Genomic DNA, 5,361 nt, shown 5'->3' with positions numbered 1-5,361 from the left:
GTTTCTAACCGGTTCTCCCCACTCAGCGACACACCCGCTGAGGAACACACTCTGGTTATCGGGAGCTCCATAGTCAGGAACGTGAAGTTAGCGAAGATTGCGAAGGCAATGACTCCCGACTACGCCGGTTGGAGGTCACTAAAATCAATGTGGAATCTGTGTGTGCTTATGCCAAGACCATGTCGGACAATATCGCTTTCTCTGGTCCCCTCCCCAATTTAATGAATGACGAAATGTACAGCCGGATGTCATCATTCAACCGCTGGCTGTCGAGGTGGTGCCCAGCGGACAATGTGGGCTACGTAGATAACTGGAAGACTTTCTGGGAGAAAGCTCATCTCATGAAGAGAGACTGTATTCATCACACTTTGGATGGAGCGGGTCTCATTTCTGCAAACATGACCAAGTTGATCAACGGACTGCCATATCTGTGACAACGCAGGGTTCATGTCAGAAAGCAGAAACAGAGTAGCCCCATGACCCTGTCACTCCTGTCACCCAGTGTCCCCCCATAGCACATCCCTCCCCGTCTCACCCAGTCCCCCCAGAGCTCCATAGAGACTGTGTCTGTCCCACGGCCACTTGAACTTAAATTAATTATATAAAAAATAAGCAAAAGAGGAGTCATCCAAAATAACCTCATAAAAGTTACCACGAATTCAGCAGTGCAACACAACAGGAGAATTAAATGTGGACTCCTAAATATTAGATCTCTTTCATCTAAAGCTGTATTAGTAAATGATTTAATATCAGATAATCACATTGATTTATCTTGTCTGACTGAAACCTGGCTGAGTCATGAAGAATATGTCAGCCTAAATGAATCGACTCCAAGTCATATTAATACTCACATTCCTCGAGGCGTTCAACTAATCTGGAAGAATCCCGCTTAGATTGGCGAGATAGTCTTAAAATATATAAGAAGGCCCTCCGTAATGCCAGAGCAGCCTATTACTCATCAGTAATAGAGAAACATAAAACAACCCCAGGTTTCTCTTCAGCACTGTAGCCAGGCTGACAGAGAGTCACAGCTCTGTGGAGCCGAGTATTCCTATAGACCTCAGTGGTAATGACTTTATGAACTTCTTTAATGAAAAGATTGTAACTATTAGGGACAAGATTAATAATCTCTTGCCCTTAACCAGTGCCAATCTGTCCTCAAGTGGAATGGCCTTGGAAACCGCTGTATGCCCTGGTGTATATTTGGAGGGCTTTTCTCCCATCAACCTTGACCAACTTTCTTCACCGGTTTCTACTTCTAAACCGTCTACGTCTCTTGGACTCCATCCCGACAAGACTGCTTAAAGACGTTCTGTCTTTAATTGGCAGCTCTATTAGATATTGTGTCTTTGCTAACAGGCCTTGTACCACATTCCTTCAAAGTAGCTGTCATTAAACCTCTCCTGAAGAAGCCCACTCTGGATGCAGAGGTGTTGGCAATCTACAGACCGATCTCTAGCCTCCCCTTCCTCTCCAAGATCCTTGAGAAAGTGGTCGAAAACCAGTTGTGTGATTTTCTACATCATAAGTTTATTTGATGAGTTTGTCAGGATTTAGAAAACACAGCACTGAGACGGCACTGGTGAAAATTACAAATGACCTAATGGCATCAGATGAAGGACTCATCTCTGTACTGGTCTTGTTAGACCTTAGTGCTGCGTTCGACACTATTGACCATAACATCCTATTAGAGAGACTGGAGCAGTCGATTGGCATTTCAGGCACCGCACGAAGTTAGTTTAAATCCTATTTATCAGATCGATCCGTTTGTATTTGTAAACGATGACGCCTCGATGCCCACCAGCGTTAGTCACGGAGTTCCACAAGGTTCTGTGCTTGGGCCAATTTTATTTACCTTATATATATATATGCTTCCTTTGGGCAATATTATCAGGAAACACTCCATAAACTTTCATTGTTATGCAGATGATACTCAATTATATCTATTGATCAAACCAGCTCACTAAAATTCAAGCGTGTCTTAAAGACATAAAAAACATGGATGACCTGCAACTTATTGATGTTAAACTTTGACAAAACTGAAGTAATTTTACTCGGCCCTGAGCACCTCAGAGATCAATTATCTGGTGATGTGGTTTCTGTAGATGGCATTGCCCTGGCATCCAACACCACTGTAAAGAAGCGTGGCGTTATCTTGGATCGGAACTTGTCCTTTATCTTAAAAAGTACGATGGGAGCCAGAGCCTTCAGTTATCAAGCTCCTCTTTTTTGGAACCAGCTTCCACCTTCAGTCTGGGAGGCAGACACAGTCACCTCATTTAAGAGTGGACTCAAGACTTTCCTCTTTGACAGAGCGTAGTTAGGGCCGAATCAGGTTTGCCCTGGTCCGGCCCCTTGATATGCTGCTATAGGCCAATAGGCTGCTGGGGGACATTTTAGGATACACTGAGCACCTCACTCCTCTACTTATGGATGAATTTGCATCTCTATTGCACATTACAAACTTTGCTTTCTCCCTGAACTATTTTGACTTCAGTCCGATGGACCCTATGAGATGTCATAGATCCTGCCTGATGGATCATGGAATATTCCTACTACCAACTATTCATAGATTGTGTTAGTGCTTTATTTGTAAATGTTGAGAATATTTATACAATACAGCCCTGACATCACATGTAGGTATATTATTGCCAAAAACTAAATGTACAATAAACTTTTGCGACATGTTACATTTTGTGTAACAGTAAAATAGTTGAAGGACAAAGCATTTAAATTAATTGTAAACTGTAGGTAATGTTTTATGCCCTCTTTAAGTGACACATTCTGCAGCCCTTAGGTCTACAGTCAGAGCTGAGACTCTCAAAGCTGCTTCTACATGCTCGGTTGAGCCGAGAAAAAAAGTAACATCTCCCCAGATGACCCGAGGGGTCCTGATAATGTGTAACGTACAAATGTAAACAAACGCAATTTAATTTAGGCCCGAGACCATTTAGTAATTTTATAGGAGCGTCCAGAACCATCAGGTCTAGTGTGATGCAGTTAGTTCAGCAGCTACAGGTGGCGAGAAACAACAAGGCAGATTTCATGCATTTTATTAAATCTCACAATGCAGGTCAGTAAATTAAGCTCATTGGGGTTACATCCGATCATCTGGAAGAAATAAAGTACTTTTAGCATTAACAGCATGAGAAACAAAAAGAAAAATACAAGTCCTAAAAGGAAGAGAATCTCTTGTATTGTTGGGACACTCCCGTCTGCCATGACCGACACTAAACAGAGCTATGAGATGACAGTGGAGTGAAGAACTTACCACAGTGATAGAGTTTGTTTAGTCTCTTGATATCCAGATCGCTGAGGTGTGTTCGCTGACCCATGTCCGCCCCACTCTGCTTGGGCACCACAGTCTGACTCCCATCTTGACTGAAGAAATACCTGCAATAAAACCAACTTGCTGTTAAACATAGCCAAAGCAACTTGATCTATAATAATTATCCAAAAAGAATAAAAGCCAAAAACATGATTATTGTATGTAGATGACATGCATCATTAGAAGGGTCCAACTAAATGAGGCAATGACTTACGGCCCATAGTGCATTATGGAGTTGATGTCATACGGCAGGTTCAGAGTGTCGCCTGTTGCACCTTGAAGTTTGATTCTTTCCCTTTAAAGCAGAAATGACCAATTCATTTAGTCTTGTTCAGTCACAATCATACAGTAGCTTTGTCCAAAGGTTTCATACCAATCTTCTACATTTCAATGCACATTTTCATAGTCTAAAGAACTGATTGTGAAGCCTTTAATAAAAATAAACTGGATAAAATGCACACCCAGACAATTTACAAATTTGAGGACGCGTCCCACCTGGCACGATGTTCTCCCACTGCACCGTGATGTGCTCGTCCCGGTCCTCACGGGTGTGTTCGTGGTGCAGACCCAGAGCGTGAATGAGCTCATGGCAGAGGTTCCCCACTCTACACTTGCTGCTGTAATACAGCGGCTGGTCTCCTCCTTGACAACCGACGAAGGAGGCGCAGCTGGAGAGAGACAGAAGCCGGCGGGGCGAGAGACGAGTTACAGTACCAACAAAAAGCCTTCTTCAGGCGAGCACCACTATTGACATTAAACATCATCTTCTCACCAGCCATACGCCTCAATGTTTGTAGGATGTGATCTACCTGATAATGTCCACTTCAACATAAGGGAGGAGAGTTTAATCTATGAAGTTCAACAGCATCTTCCCATGAATTAGTGTCCTCATTAGACACATTACAGTTAGTGGAACTATACTAGCATTCACTACTGAAGACCAACTGCTTGTGTACAGGGACAAGTCAATCAGACTCATAACATGGTCCAAGAGATGTGATCACACCAATTCCATTTAACCTACTTGCAGTACAATTATATTTCCAATTTAAAAAATACAGCTAAACTTATTTTTAAAGCAGAGTTGCTTTTACCATGACAACATGTAAGTGATGATATTCCCTCTGTGAATCAATTTTGCAATTTGAAAAGTGCATTTATGAATCTAGATCATTTAAAAAAGGGCATATGCATGCGCATTTGGCAGCTTGGCTAAATACAATTGACAAAATATTCTTTGCGATATGGATGAACTCACCCTTTGCCATCTTCGATGTTGAGGACGTTGAACTCCGTGGTGTGCGGTACGAAGCGAATGCAGGAGACATCCGATATCATCTTGAAGGCAGCGAGGATGTTATCCTTTCGGTCGGCTGTTGCGCGAGAGAAAAAAAAGTTATATTCTCTGCACTCTCATTGGTCAGATACGTTGAAGCAACAAAAACCCACCCAGCGCATCACTGATGGTGTACGGCATGATGGCGTCCGACCACACAGTCTGTACAGCGTTCCTGTCCTCCTGGAACTTAAGACGGACATCACTACTAGTGTCACACAACTCCGGTTTTAGTGCGTTAATGAGAATAAAATCTCAAGTGCATTTCCCCTAATGCTGTTGATATTCCTAAAGTCTCCATCTTACCAGAGTCAACATATCTCCCTCTTCGACATTTTGATTGTCTTCAAGTTCTACGACACAATGAAAAAAGTCCCTGTTGAAAACAGTCGTTTCTAGAAGTAAATGTGTTGTCGTTTGTAGAAGTACATATATTTAACATATCAAGTCTACCTTCTGCACTGGTCTGCTGTTGCTCAAGCATTGAAGTCACCGTACCTGCAGAAATCAGAGAATTTTAAATCGCATCCTTTATAAAATAAATATAACTTAAAGAAAATGTATATAAATGGCACCGACCTGCCTGAGGACCAGTCCCATTCTGGGTGTGATTTACAGAGACCATGTCAACTGAATGAAAAAAATATATAATTCTGGTCATTTAAATCATTTTGTAATTAATGTTGGCATGTAGGTT

At 42.1% G+C, this 5,361-nt stretch overlaps 1 pseudogene; it reads right to left on the bottom strand.

Moving 5' to 3' along the window:
• Window positions 1-3,230: 3,230 nt before the first annotated feature.
• Window positions 3,231-5,148, bottom strand: LOC130203036 (zinc metalloproteinase nas-4-like; annotated as a pseudogene).
• Between the last annotated feature and the right edge of the window lie 213 nt (window positions 5,149-5,361).

Source organism: Pseudoliparis swirei, chromosome 12, assembly GCF_029220125.1.
Source record: "Pseudoliparis swirei isolate HS2019 ecotype Mariana Trench chromosome 12, NWPU_hadal_v1, whole genome shotgun sequence".
NCBI classification, from domain to species: Eukaryota; Metazoa; Chordata; class Actinopteri; order Perciformes; family Liparidae; genus Pseudoliparis; species Pseudoliparis swirei.
The sequence above is the reverse complement of the archived record's forward strand: the minus strand, read 5'-3'. Positions and strand labels throughout refer to the sequence as shown.